We start from the raw sequence: 20,878 nt of genomic DNA on the forward strand, positions 1-20,878 counted from the left end.
TCCAGCAAACCAAGATCAGAGTAACAATTGCAACTGAAATCATTAAACATTTGCTTTTCCTCCTACTGAGAAATTGAATCCTCTAGGATTCTTAGACGGAAAAGCAGAAACATTAGGGGAAGACCTTACATAATAACCTTTCTGTAAAGCTTGGATGGCACAAATGATTTTGTGAGACATTCGAGTCACATGTCATTAATCAGAAATGACAGTCTTTATTCACATATATTTGACTGAAGCTGCATGATTTTAGACTCCAATAGTTCTAGATAAATGACCCTAAGTATTGTACTTTTTCAAATTGACAATGATTGATGATAGAGGGGCAAAAATGAATACTGAAAAGGGATCCCGAAGTAAACATTGAAAATCAGTTGCACTACTTTGGAGAAAAAAAGAGTTTGGGGATTTTTTTTTCTTCAAGACTTTCCCTCTTTCTGAGCATCTCTTGCTCTTTAATTCTCAGTTTAATCAGGTGGACATTGCAAAACTCTCCATATTTATTACATTCAAATCTCAATGAAAAGCTGAGACTGATTTAGTTATGTTCGTTCACATAGTCAGAAAGGGAAAATAATAATTGATTAAAATTCATCCACCGTGGGGCGCCTGGGTGGCACAGCGGTTAAGCATCTGCCTTCGGCTCAGGGCGTGATCCCGGCGTTATGGGATCGAGCCCCACATCAGGCTCTTCCGCTATGAGCCTGCTTCTTCCTCTCCCACTCCCCCTGCTTGTGTTCCCTCTCTCACTGGCTGTCTCTATCTCTGTCGAATAAATAAATAAAATCTTTAAAAAAAAAAATTCATCCACCGCACAAATACTTCCTGGGCCTATCATGTGCCAGGTGATATTCTACATATTAGGGCTTCAGCAGAAACTAAAATGAACATAGTTTAAGTTTTAGGGGAGCTCACATTTTAGTGGAAAGAGACACACAGTATCCAAGGGAACAAATAAATGAATGGAATCATCCCAGAGAGTGCTAAGGTGCATGAAGAAAATAAAATTGAGTGATTTAATAGAAAGCGATGTGGGATGCGGGTTTCATTTGAAAAGCCAAGGAAGGCCTCTTTAAGGAGGTGACGTTCGAGCTGAATAGGAGCCAGTTTTTTAAAGAGCACAATATGCAGAAGAAGTAGCAAGTGCAAAGGCCCTGAGGCAGGGACAAGCTTAGCATATGAGAAGAATAAAAGGTAAGCCAACATGGCCCCTTTAGTGAGCAAGAAGAGAGGGGTAGTAAGTCAGGACAGAGAGGTAGTTAGGGGCCAGATTGTATAAAGTCTTTCAGGTCATTATAAGGAATTGGGAGTGTCAAGCTACATGAGGTTTTAATAAAACAGAAGGAAGACTCGATCTCATTAAAATAATGAGACCAAGGGTCCATTGGACCCTTATACGCAAAGCATTGTGCCTGATAACACTACATTTCCATTATAGTACAATCTCCTTGCAAAGAAAAGATTATCATTGCCTTTGAAAGATAAGGAATTAGCCAGCTCTGAGCAAGATCACAGACCTAGTAAGTCGTGAAGGCAAGGTTCAGATTCTAACTTCACCAAGTCTAGTTCCGAACTCAGAAACTGCCCACTACCCTACATTGAGTTCTATCATCTGCATTTTCTTATTCTCCCAGAAATATTAAAGGGGCTAATACGCACATATAATACTTTTACCTTCAACGAACGCATAAAAATGTTTATCAATGGTGAATAATGGGGTAATTCATTAAGTCTGTGTCAAATGTGTCTACATTTTTGATCCCCCCCTTTTTTTCCTGTTTAATAATTGTTTGAGGCTACTTCTTACTAATTCTCCCTGGGGAACAGCATTCCTAGATGACCTTACCGGGAACCTCTGAGGAGCAGGTGTTATCAAACAGTATGTACTCATTTATCCACTCAAAGATTCATTGGGTGGTCACTCTGGTTGCGGATACTAGGGAAACAATGGTAGAGAGAACAGCAAAAATTCCTCTTTTTATGAAGCTTACATTCTAACGGTGTCATTATCTATGTGGCATAATAAAACCCAAATTACTTTTCCCCAAAGGTTTCCACAGTGCTTATGATCTCCTCTTGTTACCATTTCTATGAAAAAAATAAGGATGTCTGTTAAATATCACAGGCAAAAAATAAAAAGAATAAAAGTTTTAAAGACCACAAGTAAATTAAAATAAACCACAATACTAAAAATCCTTACCTGGTAGAGACAGATATTCATAACATAGGGTGCAATTAATTTATAAGTTTTCCCACATCAACCCAGTGAATATTTGCAAAAAATAATAATGTGAATAAGAATCGGTTTACAGAGAATAAAGAGTTTTGTGGAATGCTTCAAATAGTGAGAAAATAAAGCATCTCCCAGCATAAAAATGAAGAGCTTGGCATAGGACATAAGTGAGAGAAGACAGGAAAACATTTTTAACTAGGTGAGTTTTCCCATTGTTGCCTCCGTTACTCACAGCCAGGTAAATATGACCAGTGTCATGTTTCAATGACAGAAAAATAAGAAAACAAGCAAAGACAACAACTTGCTAAAGAACAAGAAACTGGAGAGCAGGCCCCACATCTTGCTCACCCAGCACAACATCTTACTTAGAGCGGAGAGTCGGGGAATAGCAGGAGTGTAAGAAATCTACACCTTCTAATAATTTCACTGCTGGGTCTTCACCCAAAGAAAATGAAAACACGAACTTGAAAATATATATGCACCCCTACGTCTATTGCAGCATTATTTACAAGAACTAAGATATGGAAGCAAACTAAATGTCCCTTGATGGAGGAATAGATAAAGAAGGGGTGTGTGTGTGTGTGTGTGTGTGTGTGTGTGTGTGATGGGATATTATTCAGCCACACAAAAGAATGAAACCTCACCACTTGTGACAATATGGATGGCCCTAAAGGGTATTCCACTAAGTGAAATAAGTCAGGCAGAGAAAGACAAATACCATTTGATTTCATTTATATGTGGAATTTAAAAAACAAAATAAAAAAGGAAACAAACAAACAAAAACAGAAACAGACCCACAAATGCAGAGAACAAACTGGCAGTTGCCAGGGGAGGGGAATGGATGAAATAGCTGAAGGGGATTAAAGGGTACAACCTTCCACTCATAAAATAAGTTACAGGGATTAAAAGTACAGCATAGGAATTCCAGTCAATAATATTGTAATAACTTTGTATGTGACAGATGGTAACTACATGTATCGTGGTGAGCATTGTATAATGCATAGAATCATCAGATCACCTGAAGGAGCGCTTACACCCCAATGTTTATAGCACCAATGTCCACGATAGCCAAACTCTGGAAAGAGCCCAAATGTCCATTGACAGATGAATGGATAAAGAAGACGTGGTGTATATATATATATATAGGAATATTACTCAGGCATCAAAAAAAATGAAATCTTACCATTTGCAATGACATGGAAGGAACTAGAGGGCATTATGCTAAACGAAATAAGTCAGTCAGAGAAAGACAATTATCCTATAACTTCACTCATATGTAGAATTTAAGAATCAAAACAGAGGATCATAGCAGAAGGGAGGGAAAAATAAAATAAGACAAATCAGAGAGGGAGAGAAACCATAAAAGACTCTTGACTCCAGGAAAGAAACTGAGGGTTGCTGGAGGGGAGGAGGTGGGGGGATGGGGTAACTGGGTAATGGGCATGAAGGAGGGCACGTGATGTGATGAGCACAGGGTGTTATATGCAACTGATGAATCACTGAACTCTACCTCCAAAACTAATTATACACTATATGTTAATTAATTGGATTTAAATAAAATTAAATTTAAAAAAAGAATTGTCGGATCACTCTGTCGTACACCTGAAACTAATATATAACATTGTGTGTCAACTATACTTCAATAAAAAAGAAGTGCACACGAAAAACATTCATTCACTCAGCAAATGTTTAATGAGCATCTATTCTACCGTACAGCATAGGTTGCTTTTCAAGAAGTGTTGCGGTCCCCCCTCCCCCCTCGCTTCCCATGACGGAGCTACAAATGCCCATTCCCTGTTCTCCCAGGTTCTGAGGCATCTGGGCACGATCATGGGATCCGGATCAGAGATGAGAGACATTCATTTGTCCCTCCTCTCCTTCTTTGGATAGTCTCATGTGAAGACTCGATCCTTAGGCTAGAATAGTCATCTGTGAATTCGAGGTGATAAGTCTGAGTATGACTGTAGATGATGGAACAGGTGAACAGAATGAGCTTTTTCTAAACAGCCAAGCTAACCATGGAACCACCGACCTGCAGACTTCTCACTATGTAACAGAAGCAAATGTCTTCATTTTTATACCCAATATGAGTGAAATTTTCTCCAAGTTTCCTCTGTGATTGTTCATACACCATCAAGACTACCAAGATGTCAGATCAGTCCGATGTTCCCATGACTACCTTAGAATGGGAGGCTAAGGAATGTATACACATAGCAATGACATTTAAATAGAGACCGTGAAAGTTAATCACGAGTGAGAAATAAAATGTCTAGCTGGGTAAGTCTTGGAAGTCTTAGTAGAAAAAACAGCATTTAAGTTAGTATTCTTGTTTAACCTCTAGCATAAGTCATATAAGGTAAACTATAATCAGTGCCTTAAAGAAATGGAACTAACTCAGTGTAAAATGGGAAAAGAAGAAAAGTTATACAAGGCACTCTTCAAGGCACTGTGAGACCCAGAGGGGGAAAAAAATGAGACATGTTCACGGCCTTCAGGCAACTTAAAATAGTTATTTGTCAATGCTCGTACATCTGAAGCAAGAAAGATTAAGACATGTCCGTTTTCAAAGTAAGACTATAAAAGGGCTCGCTCCCTCGGACAGGAGATCTGAGGCACAAGTTCAAGACTACCCACCGGGCACTTTCCATGAAAGGTTTGTTGGCATCTCAGTGGGTGGTCTCCTGCTTGTAGCCTTGGGCTGCGGGGCCTCAGTGAACTTCTCTTTCATCCAGTGGGCTGAGCTGTCCCCTCTGCAGTGAGGTGTGAATCTCAGTCCTAGGGGAGCTCTCTCCCAAATTTACTCCTTCCCGGATTCTCTAGAGTTCTCTCTATCCCTTGGTAGCCAGTTCCCTGATACTGGTTAATAATTATTTTACATTGGGGCACCTAGGTGGCTTAGTCAGTTAAGTGTCCAACTCTTAGTTTTGGCTCAGGTCGTGATCTCAGGGTCGTGAGACTGAGCCAGGTTCTGCACTCAGTGGGGAGTCTGCCCAAGATTCTCTCTTCTTCTCCCTCTGCCCCTCCCATTCATGCTCTCTCTCAAATGCATAAATAAATAAAGTCATAATTATTTTACATTAAGCCTTCCCAGTTTGCAATACTATATGACTTCTGTCTCCTGTCTGGACCCTGGTACTTTTACCATTTTGAATCCACATCCCCTATGTCCTGCCTGGAGTGGCCTGTTGTTCACTAGTCTGATAGAGGCTCCAAGAAGCATCCAATTTCAATTTTGTTCGACTAAGTTTTCCAGGTTCATTGGACCATGAGACCTGTTTATAGATGAGCACCTGTTACTCAAGTATCTTAAAGTACACCAGTACTCCCCAGTTTGGGGAATGCTGTTCTGGGGACTCATCACTAATCACTTAATGTTTCCTAAGAAGGTGGAAGTGCTCACAACCTCCAAAGGAACTAAATTCAATTCCATACATTACTGAATAGAGTGTGCAGGAGAACAGTACCACCAGAAAGCTTGCAATACATGGAAATGTGTATGTGAATTGTAAATATGCAAAATGCCAATAGGGACTTTTAGGTAGAAAAAGAGAGAAGCGAGCAATTCATTTTCACTGGGGTGAATATCAAGAATCAGTTTTACAAGCAGGGACATGTGAGAGGATGAGCAGATTTTGTCAGAGATGCATATAATGGAGTGGGAAAAGGAAGGAAAAGCAGGCATATGAAATAGGATGAAAAGAGGTATGAGTATTAATCAGGACTCATGCTACCAGTCACAAAAACCCAAATCCGTGACTTAAGCAGAAAAGGGAATTTATTGGTGTATGAATAATTGAGAAGTCCAGAGGCCTCAATCGTGCCCTCCCACTCAGGTTTACTCTAGCATCTCTTGGCTTCACCTTCCTCTGTTGGATGCCATTTTCAGCAATGGGAGTGTCTCTCCTAGAGTTGGTTGCGATAACCTTATGTTTGCTCCTGGACTAAAGCTAAGTAACAAATAGAGATTTTCCCTTCCCTAGAGATCTAGACTGTGACTGAGTCCCACGCCTGTCTCTAAGTCTCTTCCTGTGGCCCGTGAGACGTAACGCTCTAACTGGCCAGGCCTGGTTCACATGTCCAACTTTGGGCCAAGAATGGAGTTGGCAACACCCATGCCACAGAGATAAGGGAGAACCTGGGTTCAGATACCAAGGGAAGAGGACTAGATACTAGGCAAGCAAACAACTCTACAGATTCTGTTTCACTATGATTATGGGGAAGAGTAGAAGATGGACCCCAAAATTCAGGCTAGCCTTGTCCATCAGTGAAATCATTATTTAACACACAAGCAATAGATAACTCTCAACGAACTCTAAGGCACACATCAACCTTGGCAAAGCAGCCGCAAAGCTGAGGGAAGCCATAAGCATGGATCTAAAAGGTAGGAGGAATCAAGAAGGTTTGAAGCTTTTCAGAATTCATGGTGTCAATTCCACTCTGGTATTTTGTGAGCAACTTTAATAGATGACACTTTTATGGGGAGTAGGGTAGGGACTCAAAATGAGATGGCACTTCTTCCTGACAGTGAGGTCAAACAGCTGATATTAGATCCTGAGGTTCAAGGCCAAAATAAGAACACCAAACACTGCTCCATTGGAATGTTCTTTCTCAAGTCCTCATTACCCAGGGGACTTAATATTAGATGAGCGAACTAAAGCTGCCACAGTGCTGATGGGCCCTGGTGAGGAACTGCTAACAAGATGTGAACACGCTTAATAAAATGCCCAACTCTTGCTGATATATAGCCAACTAATTACCTGCCAAATATAGAGGCTGTGTTCTCCCGGCTGGAATTGATAGCAGACTGTCAGTGTGAGGGGACAAAAAGTCAGTTCAAGATTGAGAAATAAGAAGAAAGGTTTGATGTATCATAGCGGACACTGTTACTCTATATCAAATTATCTTGGGCTGCCTAGAGTCACACTGTCAGACAGGTCCAGCCCAGTACTTTAAGGGAAATCTAGAGTGACTTAGAGTCCCCCCAATTTCGGGGAAGGGGTGGTGAAAACTATTTGTAAGGTTTGGCTTTCCAGAACAGACGAAAGAGGCAGTACACTAGTACTGTAGAACTCAAGAAACAGATGTCTTCTTTGCACACAGCCCTCACTCTGGGACTGTAAAATATGCATATGTACACCCCCCATAAAAAGAGACCCCTTCTTAGGAAGAACACCCACTTTGGAAACCTCTGCTTGTTGCATTGCTATTAATTTGGAGAGTTGCAAATCTCCTAGTGCTTAAGGCTAAAGTTCAGCTAGAGATTTCTGGCTAAGTAAAAAACTAGCCACTAACATGGCCGCTAGACTTTGGCCCTTTGGCAAGAACATCCATGTGCATTTAACAGACTCACCTTGCTTAAGCAGGCAGAAGCTACCTACCAGTGCCTGGGAATTAAGAGACTTTGTAGGAAAACAGAAGAACCCACTGACTACGTGCTCAAGGAAAAAGCATTTGGCCTACTGGCCTTACTTGGTCCAGCTGTCAAACGGGGGCATCATGGTGCTTTTCCAATTTAGCCACATGTTTATCTCATACATCAATGTTACATCTGCAGATGAACACTTAATTCTCACGCAAAGGGAATATTGACCAGGAAAGCCTGGGGGTGTTGGCACTTTCTTAAAATAAAATGATAGGAAGCAAAAGAAGGCATCAGACATCTAATAATAGGTCACAGAGGTCTCCAAAAGCAATAGCTACGGTTTGTTGGTTTGCTCAAAGGGTCGGAGTCCCTCATTTACTGTGTTTTTCTCTTTCCCGGGACAAATGAATGTAGGGCATACCATAGTATGGAATTGTCTTCAACCTGCTAGCAGCTTTATTTAATTAGCTCATCTACTGCTTCCATATTCATCTGTAGCTCCTTCTGATTTCAACAGGTAATGCCCTTTGGCTGGTCCCTCGAGACATGGTATACGTCCAAATTAGTAGTCTTTCATTGTAAGCAATAGAAAGTAACTCTGCAATAGAAAATAAACTCTAAGTTCATTTTTGAATAAAGAGTTGAACACTCTCAAGAACTTGGGAAGGAAGAACCAACCTACCATGGAAAACCCAGATCGGAAATTCCTAGACTTCCAACAAGTATTTTCCAAGTCAACGTGAGGATAAGAATCACCTAGGAGTGCTTGCTAAACCTGATTCCTGGTTCCAGTCCAAACTTACTGAATCAGTTTTTCAGGGAGAAGTCTAGAATCTGCATACTTAACAGAAAACACTGAGAAATACTACAAAGTGCTAACGTTAATTCCACTCCATTGGCCCCCAGGCTCTGCTCCAGATGGCAAGTTCTGGGAAGGGCTAATCCGATTGGCTCACTGAAGGACAGGTGTCCCTGGTCCATCAGCCCAGGCCAGAAAGGCTGTGTCAGAGGACCCTGTCCAATGTATCAGGAGACGGTGCCAGACAAGGAGAAATCATGAAGAGCAGGGAAGCCATCACTAAGTGGTGACTAATACCAATAAAATAAGCCAGAGCTGGGTAGAATTCATTACCAGCTCTTTACAATCCATTTAGAGTTCTGAAATGCCATATCAACAGTTTTTAAAATTAGGAAACAGAGCTGTACTGAAAAATTAGAGGCAATGTCCCATGGGCGAATCCAAACCTGGATCAGGAGTTTGCATGAAGTGGAAAGAAGTCAAGACACAGAGCCTTACAGTGACAAATGCGACCTCTGGGACATCACTCAGGCTGTGGAGGGCCAAAGCTGCTTCCCAACTATCAGGCCTACACCCTGAAATGTCCTCAAATTGGAGTCCATCCCAGTCATGCTCGATGTAAAGCATCAAGTCCGTGTAAAAGCTTGGGAAATCCCCAGCACCCTGTTCTTGGCTGGCTTTGGGGGGGTTACCTACCATGTCTTCTGCTCCTCTTCCCCCAGGAGGCCCCACAGAGAGGGATTTTGCCAAATGATGGCAGCTATACAGACAGCGTTCTTTGTCCACAAGGTCTTAGTCACAGAGAGCATTCAATAGATGGTTTTGCTGCAGGCATACTTGCAAATGCCAGGAAAGCATCTGACAATGTTGGATGTTTGCAGGGCTATTGTTACGAAGATAAGTGCTGTCCCATGTTCAATCATTTATTCAACAGTCGCACAGGGAAACTAAAGAGAGGAGGCCAGTGACCTTGGATGTTTGGGTGGGTTTTGCAGAGAAGAATCTCTCTCCTTTTTTTATATACATAAAACCTCGCACAGAGGTTCTGAACAATAGGCAGGTCGTACGGCCTCACTTTACTGGATGGACTGTACGGGTTGACTCCAAGCAATGTCCTCACTTCAAAGGCAGGCTGAGAGCAAGAGCGAACACGTTCCCAAAGCCACAAAACTAATTACGCTGGCACGCACTAAAGGCAAGTTTACCCTTTTCTCAGACTCCTGTTAGATGCTTTGTATCAGCCAACTCTATGAGAGGACTTTCCTTTGCAGAAAATTTGTTACATGCGCTGTTAATGCCACCTGGAATCCACTCGCTCTTCTTCTGGCAATAATTCTCTAATTTTCCAGAGGGGAACAACCTCTCCCCGTTCTTACTCCATGTACTTCCAATGGAGCCAAATCCATCCTCTCCAGAGATGAACAGGGACTTGAGCCTAGCCAATCAGAGCGGCACATTACCCTAGTCCACCATGACTGGTTATGTTTGAGCACAAGACCCAATCAGAACCAACCTAACACATTGAGATTTTACTGGGTTGGTGAGAGAGTACGTTCTCCTTTCTGCTGGGAAGGCCAGCAGTAAGGATATTGTAAGGCAGTGCTTCCAGCAGTCAATGAGTGGAACCAGAGGCTGGAGATAACGTAGTAGAGGACAGAGAAAATGAGCCCTAATGACTTGTCTGTGCTCTTGGCACTAGCTGTGCCTGAAGCCAGTGCTGTCCCTGGACTTCGCAGTTACATGAGCAAATAAATTCCCTTATTTCCCCTAAGCCAATTTGATTTGGGTTTTTAATCTCCCACAATTGAGAGTCCTAATTAAAACAGGAATGAACACAACAATGCATTTTGTTAATTCTATTTCTTTAAAAACTATCTATTGAGCACCTGCTGTGGGGCTTCTAAAGAAGTAGAAGGCATTGTCCTTCTACCAAAAGTTGCTTAGTTGCCAAAGAAAGAGACAATGTTCATACACCCATAAGGTACAGAATCACTTCTACTTAAAACAATTAAAAGGGTTAAGTTTCGTGGATCCAATGATATACAAAAAGGTTGAGGTGATGCAGAGAGAAAGATCAATGTGGAAGGCAGAAGTCATATTTTCTTGGAGGTGAGATAAGCTGGCTCAATGTCAATTTGCCATTTCTTCCCTCTTAGCCAGATGGGTCTGGACCAAAGGGCTTAGGCTTGAGATAGCACCAAGAGTCATGGTCAACTTTGGGATCTTCTCAGGGGCCACGGGAAAATCCAACCAATTCAACTTCCCCTTCTCACATGCTGTCTGTGAAGCTGGATTTGGGGAACTATCCCAGTACTCCAGGGGCTGGGTCAGATCATTTGAAGTCATCTGGTCAACCCCCTGCAATGACAGCTATTAATGCACTACTCTTAAACTAAAGTATTATTAATAAAGTCAATATTGATTAAAAGTTAAGAACTCTTTTATTTAAAAATCAATAAAGTCCTCTTATTGATTTCACATGAAAATTACCTGAAAATCAGTCAACCAACATCTCTAAGTATCCATTGTGGGCCCAACACTTTGGTTGGTGGTGAGGGAATATGATTGGTTCTTTGTAAGACCCTGCATTCCACGAGCTTTAAAATCAGTAGCAACCTACACAATAAAGTAGATAATCATTAAATGATTATTTGTGTATTAACTCAAGTGCAATGGTTGGTTCAAGAGGAAGGGGGTTCAGGATGTAAGATAATTGTAAAAGCAAGGTTTACATCTTGGGCAATTTGTTCCCACTCGGTCCAGGAGCAGGCCTGACAGAAGGCATACTCCATATAGAGTTGTGGGTTAAACAAGGTTTGCTGAAGAAGATGTCTCAGAGAAATATTTGGAAGATACAGGCCAGGGAGGTGGGGAACGCCCCACTTCTACTTGTAAGGTTCCATCATATGGGAAAACATGCCAAAACTGTCCATGAAAGGCTGGTTGATTGGTTTGGCTGGCCTTCCAAAGCCTTCTGTATGTTCACAAGTGAGTGAACAATGGTTCAAGAGATGCCAAGTTCCTATGTGCTGGACCCTGAAAGCTCATCTTCTTTCTAACTTTCCCAGCCCTGCCCTGCCCATGAAAAACCAGTCAGGGCAAAGACTGGACAAGTGATGGCAACACAAATGCTTCAAGGAAAGAAAGTCAAAAGTCTTAAAGGGCAAGTGATGTTGCATATTTCCCTGGGTCATCTCACTCTCTCACTCACTATATTCCATCCAAGACCTGAAATACCATTAACCTCCCATAGCACAGTGTACCAGTGTATTTTGGAATGTCCTTCTTCACCCAGAAATGGTTGGATGGAGTGAAAATACGTCCGTCCAGCCCACTTTCCTGTGTGCCCCACCTTCTGGCATGGCCATCACTGCACTGTCTTGTACTTTTGTCCATAATTGCCTGGATCTCCTCGCTTCTGTCCTTGCCACCCTAGAGTTTATTCTCAACCCAGCCGCCAGAATGATCTGCTCTGATGTAAGTCAGTTGGTGTCAATCTACCACTCAAAATTCTCGCTCCCTTTCTCACTTGGAGTAAAAGCCTACGTCCTATAATGGTCCCATACCTGTGGTTCTCACATGAACAAGAAATTGACACAACCGGGGGGGGGGGCTTCAAACAAACAAGCAAAACAAAATAGTGTGGATGCTGCACCTAAAATCAATTACACCCATTACTGGAAATGTTACTTACGTTTAAAACTTCTTGCAAGTGGTTCTTTTTTCTCTTAGGATTATGGTGAATCTTGAACATACACAACATTAGATAAAATGGTTACATTAACCTCCATGTGCCCAACACCCAGACCCCACATCTCTCAACCCATGGCCAACGCCACTCCCTCCACATTCCCATCTGCTTCCCCCATCTTACACTATTATGAAACAAATCCAAGACATCATCCCTTTTTACCCATAAATATGTCAGTATGTAGCTCAAAAGCTTGAGATCTCTCTCTCTCTCTCTCTCTCTCTTTTTTTTAACATCACCACCATATTATGATCACACCGAAGGAAAAAACAACGAAGGCTATTGTGATCCACTGTGAGGACTGAGAACCACCACCCTCCCCAGCCTGCCACTCTGCTTCCCACTTGGATCTCATCTGCTTTCTCCCACGCTCATTCCCCTCCAGCCACACTGGCTGCCTTGCAGTGTCTCAGACGCACCGACAGCCTTGAGTCTTTGCATTTGCTATTCTGCACTTCTCTCTGCCTGGATGCTTGTGCCCTGGACGGACACACAGCCCTTCCCTTGCCCTCCGTCAGCCCCTCAGTAAGGCTTTCCTTGATTATTCAAACTTGTAGTCCATCTTCTACCCACCCCTCCACACTCTCCCTATCCCCCCTTCCCTGCTTATTTTTCTCATTGCACTTCAGTAAGTACCCTCACATTTCTTAAATTAATAAAACTTTGTTCCACATCAGAATGGAACTCCATGACCAAAGGCACCACGTAAATATGTGCTGAAAAAATGCATGAATGAATGAGAATACTATTATTAATATGATGCCTGCACGTGAACCAGTAAGATGACGGGATAAAACACGAGAAGTCAAATCAATAGATACTCCACATCATAAAGCTCAGAGAAAAATTGTCAAATTTGTAAACATGAAAAGGTGAGAATAATTAATCGGGTAGCACGTTCACACTGAGCCATTAATGGAGGCTAGGGTGTTGGAAATAAAATCCTAAACTCTGAGGCTAACATCACAAGGAACAATTGTGGGGCGCCTGGGTGGTTCAGTCGGTTGAATGTCTGCCTTTGGCTCAGGCCATGGTCCCAGGGTCCTGGGATCAAGTCCTGCATCAGGCTCCTTGCTCAGCAGGGAGTCTGCTTCTCCCCCTGCCTCTGCTCCCCCAGCTTGTGCACACACACACTCTCTCTGACAAATAAATAAATAAATCTTTAAAAAAAGAAAAAGAACGGACAATTGCTCTCTTTCATTGACGGTCTCTTGGGATGCTTATACCACGGAATTAAGCCAGGCTGGTAAAAACGGGTACCATATAGTCAAATTAAAGAAACAGTTGTGATATACTGGGTTAGCTTAGCAGTCCATTAATGCATATGCATGTTTATCTGATCTCTATTAAAAAAAAAAAACAGGGTGTGCCAATGCAGGCTGAAGTAGGCAAAATCCCGGACATCTTTGTTTGCTGAGCATTCATATTCTCTTTTGCAGGAGAACCTGATCCCACAGTTCATTGTACGTGCTGCTGCTCTCACTGAGTCAGGAACATGCTTGGCCATCTTCCAGGTGCAGGAAACAGCAGGACGGTGGAGCATCTCTGGAAGGCTGGAGCCCACCGCACACCCAGGCGTAATGCAGCAGGGTACCAAAGCCATGCTTCACTGCATCTCTCATCCAGGGCCGAGGAGGGCAACCAGAAGCAGTCCTCCCTTTTGGAAACCATGCCTAAAACAGGTTGTTTCAATCTAGGCTTGGAACATTCAGTATTGGCCTCGGTCATAACACGGGAGCTAACTCTCACTCTTCCTGGCGGCGAAGGCAGAAGACATACTTATTGTCACCTGGCCGATAAATATTCAAGGACACCATCATCGGAGCCACAGGGGGCGAGCTTATGTGAATAATAGTCTCCAGCCTGGCACTCACTCCTCTGCATTAGGAATCACGGACATTAGAGACGGGTCCAGACGGTAAAGATGCTTCTCACTTCTTGATGAGAACACAGGAACAACACAGGAAAGTTGGAAAGCCCCGATACTACTGTAATAAAGACTCCAGTAATTACCCTCAAGAATCAGGCAAAAGTTCAGCAGTGGATGCCACCCATGAGCAGGAGCGAGGGGGGGGGCAGCTGGAGAGAGGGGCATTGATTTCAATGTCCATTACACATGCATTGGAAAACAAGACTCTCACTGAAGCCATTTGTTCTGAAATTTACTTCCCATGCTCTGCTGTTCCCGGCGAGAAGAGCTGCTGCGCTCACGGACACAGACCTGCTTTGTAAATGCAATTAAAAGGAAATGAAGTTTCGCTTAAAACGCTAATGAATTTTCTTTGTGCTTGTTTCGTAGCTTGGGGGTGATAGGGACATAGGCTCATCTTTTCTTCCTATTAGAAGACATAAGAGTTTATGTGTATAATGATCTGATGTCTGTAGATTCACTAATTCCATCCAGAAACATTAAAATAAGCATTCTGCCGATGTGCCAGTTGTCACAATGTGGCATAACAGAACTTTGCTTGGAAAAAACTGAAGAACTGGGTGCTTTTAACAGCACAGACCCATTTTTTTCTTTTTTTAACTGCTAAAATATTGATATAGCCACAACCATCCATTCATTTCAGTGGCCCGCAGCAGTTGGCTCCCCAAGTCCCAGGTGGCTTGCTACTGGAAGCAAGTAGGGGCAACTTGTTCTCCTAAGGATGCAAGAAAGAGAACCTGGCCTTTTATATTTGCAACTTTGCCAAACCTTGTAGAAGTTTGTAAACACCATAAAATATGTTACGATGTTTACAGCATATGTCTCTTATTGTTAAAAACTATTATGAAAGTAGCAGAGTCTACTTCTTAAAATATTTTTTATATAATAGTTATGGCATCCAATTATACAATAGTAATTGTGAATAATTATACCAAACCCCAGTCTGTTTTATGACTACTTCTCACGCTGAGCTCGTATACTCCACATAAACACCATCTGTATCAAACATAAAACTCTTAGTTGTTCTAAGAACACAGGCTTACAAAATGCAGCTTATTAGTTCTGGGGCCAAGCAGTTTCAGGGCTGTTGCCCGGGCCCCCAGAAACCACAGGAATCCAATGATCTCCTCTCTCCCAGGCTGCATTCTGTTTCATTGACGTACAGCTGACTTACCTGGAAGCACAGGCTTTTTGCAGGAACCGTGGCCAATATGTGCAGACCCCGACACTTCTGCGGAGTTTTTGTGTAGCACGGAGCGTGCTTAAGAAGCTCTGCAGAACTGTGTTCATTCCCTGCGGGAGTGGCAGTGATGTGGGCACTTGAAGTTGACCAAATGGTGCTTTGTGAATTTCCCTTGGGGAAGTGCGGGTCCTGGGGTGCCAGGCTTCTTTCTCCTCCAGAAATCCCCAAATGAAGGTTTTCCCAGAAAGAGGCCCCTCACTTTGCAAAAATTTTTAGCAATTACAGAGAACAACTTTAAAAAAATGTGACTCTGATCTTACAACAGTTTTGATTTGAGATTTTTTTTGGGGGGGGTTATTTATTTAGCAGTCAGAGAGAGAGAGAGCGAGCACAAGCAGGGGGAGCGGCAGACAGAGGGAGAAGCAGGCTCCCCATTGAGCAAGGAGCCCCATGATGCAGGGCTCCATCCCAGGACCCTGGGATCATGACCTGAGCCGAAGGCAGATGCTTAATCGACTGAGCCACCAGGCACCCTGAGTTCAAGAATGTAAACCTCTGTAGAAAGTTACCTTCTCAAGAGTCTAACTTCCCTATTTGGTTCAAAATATGAACTAAACACACATATTTTGTCCCCAACGACAAATAATATGTTCTTCAGCAATAAACAAACTTCAGGAACAGCCTACGAATAAATGTCTTCACAGAAGTAAACCCAATCCAAAGAAGATTGTTTGCACCCATTTTAAAAAGTCACTCTGCTCTGACTGGGTGCTTGTGTCTACTAGTTGACTGAGGCCAAGCAGCACATTTTGGGGCTCTCGATGATAGAGAAGCAAGTATCATTGTCACCTTTTCTTAGCATATTTCAATCCTGAAAATTTTCCCGGGTAATCACCCTCATCTTGCTAACTTAGATTTTAGTATTTAAACTGTGAGAAAGCATACTTTTTTTTCGGGGTAAGAAATTCCTACCTCCAAATAGCTTAAGCAACGATTTTATTTTCTGCATATGAAAGGCTAGCACATTTCCCCCCATGGAATTATGTTCTCTGCTTTGAAAAGAACTATAGCTCTCCTCACATTTATTGGCCAAAATATTCTTAACATCATTAAAAAGTCCCATGCTAGGTATGCCAGCATTTGGACACAATTTATTAAAAAATGTTATTATGGAGAAAATGCTGCCAGTCCTTCCAGGTAACCGTCCAAACATCCAAAGACGAATGTCTTAATTTGGCATCCAAAAAAGCACACCCGAGGTCGGACTACATGTAGGTAATTTCCTCAGATGCTATTACGTGTCCCCTGGGATTCTACATACTCAATAGCAATTACAGAGGAGAGGATTAAGAATGAGCAGAGAGGGCGAGGGTGGAACAGCAGGCCTGAATGATTTGGACTAAGATCTTGTATCAAATTTGCAAATTACCAATTAAGGCAGGTTTAGAACATGGCATCATTTTCTCTCATTGTGACAAAGTGAAAATTAAGACTCTCTCTCTGAGTGTCAGAGGGATGACATATAACGAGGACTGTTATCAAAAAGAATCTTACTGGGGAACAATAGGTCCTTGGATGCGAGGCAACTGACCAGCAAGAAAAAGTAGGCCAAAAATCTGAAAATAAGCGAGAGACGTGGATCTCAAAATAACTCTGCAGATTCTGTATAAGTCACTGAAACACCTTGCAAATTAAAGCCCCCCCCCCCCCGGAATATTCATTCACCAGAATGATCATGCCTGGTGTTCTGGGTAAGATGTTAGAATTGTCATTCATTTTTATTCTATCTTAGCAAGTGACTGCAACGTAGGGCTAAAGCTCTCTTCATTTAAAGTTATGGCAATCATAAAATCTTGCAGACAGGGGACAAAGGATGAGCGAGGTCCTCACCTCTGTATTTCCTTTAACAAGGGGTGGCTCGGGGTAGAGCACACCCCACTTAGCCAGGGGACTGTGGTCTCAGAGATGGAGTGGTCACTCACAAAGCTGTAGGCAGGGTCGCTACCGCATAATCCCTAAGGAGATGCCTTCCTTATACAGGCATTGATTTCCCATGCTCAATATCGATTCACTGGATGCCTTAAATATTTCATCACAGTGCACATCTACCCGATGTTCACCCATCTCAATCTTCCTTAAAACCCAATTTTTTCCTTTCTTTTTTACACGGGGAGTGCAGTATTGTGCTTTGACGTTTTCGCCGCACTCCAACACCACAGGTCAAAGCTGTTTGCCTGAATACAAAATAATTACAGAGAGACCTTGGTAGAGAAACAATCAGACTGGAAAAGTATTCACACTCGAAAAACTGCCATGTGGCATGATGCCCCTTGGAGAACACAGAGGAGGTGGTGTTCCCTCTGGTTTACTGCCTGTCCAGCCAGAAGGAAAACATGGGTTACTATCTCTTTTGTATTGATGGATTTCGGTCACCTATGCAAGTATCTATCTATCTATCTATCTATCTATCTATCTATCTATCTATCTATCATCTATCATCATCTATCATCTACCTATCATCTGTTATCTCTCTACATCTATCATCTATTCACCCACATTTTTATTTACATATCCTGTATACAAATATATAACAGATATAAATAAATGTCCTAGATATGCCATTCACATACAAGTATTAGAAGATGAAATAACAGGAAAGCTACAATGAGAATTTCCATTTCTGACTGTGCCTCTTGTAAGCGGAGATACTGGAACACGTTACAACTCTCTCTGTGCCTCAGTTTCCTAATTTGTTACAGGAGGTTAACACCTGCCCTATGTAGAGAGGGAACTGCTTTGAAAAGGGCAGAGTACTATACGCATGCTCGGGATAATGAGATGTTTTACAAAAGAGCATTATTCCTCCGCTAAGAAGTGTACATTCACATTCACGTTTTCTATCTGTGAAGGTTCTTCTTTGAAATTAAATTGAGACCATAACCAACATCCCTCCCAGGGCTGCCTGCCTGAGGTTTTACTCGGCAACAAAGCACGGGCTTCTTTTCATCATTCATCACATTTGAGTTCAAGCACTGAGAGGTACTTTTTACCAGTGGTGAAAATAGCTTTCTTTTCACAGCAGAAACACAGAAAAATGATCTCCCTCTTGATGCTAATGTAGGGATAAGGCTTATTCTAGTCGTCACCAAAAATGTCTTACTTTGGCTTTGTCCTTGGTGTTCTTGTACCAGGAAGGTAGGAGTGGGGTGAGGTGAGAGCACATGAAGTTACAGCTTTATTGAAGGATGTGAATAATTAGAGTATGGAGGTACATTTTCGAGTGGGACTCTTGTTCCATTTTTCTCTGCTTTAATGCCAACTGGATGCCCCCTTCTCAGAAGTCAGTTGATAAAACCCTTCATACATTTAATCGATCTTGATCATACCTTTGTCATTTGGACTTTAGTGCTTTTTGAGTTAAGCCCAAGTCCCTCACCAGGTTTACCCAGACCAAATCTAACTCATTTCCTTTCTAGTACTTTCTCCTGCTCCCCTCCCCAGAAGCACTGTGTGTCCAGTTTGCTACACTGTCCACTGATGTTTTGATGGTGCTTGTGCTATCGGCATAAATGGCTTTTCTCCTGCTCCCCTTGTCTGGAAACGTCTCCTGCTTGTACAAGGATATGACTTCCATCCTGGCCCACTGAAATCCCACCCAATCTTCGAGGCACATCTTAAATGCCAATGATCCCATGCAGCCTTCCCTAATACCCCTAACCAACTGTGATCTCTTCCCTTTCTAAATAAATGTTCAATTTCTTAGATTACCAAAAAAAGCAACCCCACCCAGAACAGTTTGCTTTGTCTCTTGTTGGCACACTCATCATTCTGTCTGGTGGGTACGTTTCTCCGCCACGATAAAAAATAAATAAATAAAAGTTCCTGACGTTGAAGATGGCTTATTATTATTTTTTAAACCTTTATTATGGAAAATTTCAAACATATACAAAGTAAACAGAAGGTCTTGTTTATTTTTGCGTCTCCTTTGGGACCCATCACAGTGTTTTGCATGTAGCAGAAGTGAATTTAAGTAATTAGGGCCGTAGGCAAATGGAGCTGCCTGTCTGCACATCTCACTCCGTGTTTCGTGGGTGGTTAAGCTTTTCCCCTCTGTAACACGCTGGCACATAGCCTCACACCTGTAGGATCACAATCAACATGGGTTGAACCGTTCACTGACTTTAAAATTCAGGGAAAGGGTTTAATCCTTAAGGTTACTTCAGATAGTCGGCAAAGCTAACTACAGTCGAGGGGATGGGGAGGAAATTTTATCTAGGAATATTTTCTAAGAGAACACCAATCTGATTGTGAGCCTGTGCGGTTTTCCTACTAAGGCACATTTCTTATAAATGTGCAATATTTGCTGGGTAACTGACAAAGAGGAGGGCTGTCTGAATGCGCCAGGATCATAGCTTTTCTTTACTTGGCACTGTTAGCTGACACAAGTATCATCATGAGATGTCCCTTCTTCCCAAACTTCACTCTCCGACTCTTAAGGCTATAATTTTAGACAGACTTTTTTTTTTTAAGCTTGTGTCTACTTAGCCCATTAATTTCTGCTATTACTGTGTGTGTCTGTGTGAGCAATGAAATCCTGAAAGCGAAAATCCTGAAAGCGAACCAGAATTCTAGAGTGATAGATTACATGCCCATGCCGTGTCATATCCAATTAACTCAAATTGACTGTACAGTGCATTATTCTGTGAGTGCATGGAAGATCAATAAATATGGAGAAAATCCACCCCGCGCCCCACTTTCCCATCCGATTCTAGTAGATCGGTGGCGGATCATGCTACTGTGACGCGTACACCACAGCCCAGGCAGGCAGGTGGTGCACAGACACCATTCAAACTTGGCCTATTCAATCTCAACGCCTCTAACTCGCCATTCATGCATAGCAAAACACCATCTGGTCCTATTTTGCCTCCAGCAATCACAGCTGACCAAAACCGATAATAACAGCTGTTGCAAAACAAAAGCCAAACAAAGGGGGTGGGGGGGGGGAGGAGGAAAGGTTAGATTGAAGTCCAGTGCTGAAAAATGCTCCACGAAGTGAGTTACGGGAAAGAAACCATTCAGAGGTCTGAAGCCCGCTGAACGGACACAGAGGACTTCTACTTAAACTTGAGATATTAATCCATCTGCCCAGAACGCCTTCAAACCTCCGTCAGGCGGTAATATATAGCAGAAATTATGCTGCACAAAGGCATTTAAGCTTTTGTTCTTTGAGTTGAGAACTAATGACCCCGTGTCAGTTAAAAATGAAAACTCCTTATGCCCCACCATCATATGGCGGTACAGGTTAATGCAAAAAAAGGGATCGTGTTTAGCCAGAGTAATAAAATCACGTGCACCCGGCCGGGGGAGGAAGAAGGTGTGCGTGGTAGAGGTGGGGGGTGCGCGGGAACCTCGTTAACATCTCGAGACCCCTTAAAGAGGGAAGGCAGTTAGACCATTTAGAAATCCCACTAATCAGTTACCACATTTTTCATGCCTATTTTTCATTACCCTGATTTATTTCTGACCTGGAACCAAAAAAGTACAGCAAGTACTTACTGACGTCTCAGGACTAGGAACCAGTCACATGTATAAATCGAAATACAAGTTGATTTTGTAATAT

Source organism: Ailuropoda melanoleuca, chromosome 12 (genome assembly GCF_002007445.2).
Source record: "Ailuropoda melanoleuca isolate Jingjing chromosome 12, ASM200744v2, whole genome shotgun sequence".
In the NCBI taxonomy this organism is placed as follows: Eukaryota; Metazoa; Chordata; class Mammalia; order Carnivora; family Ursidae; genus Ailuropoda; species Ailuropoda melanoleuca.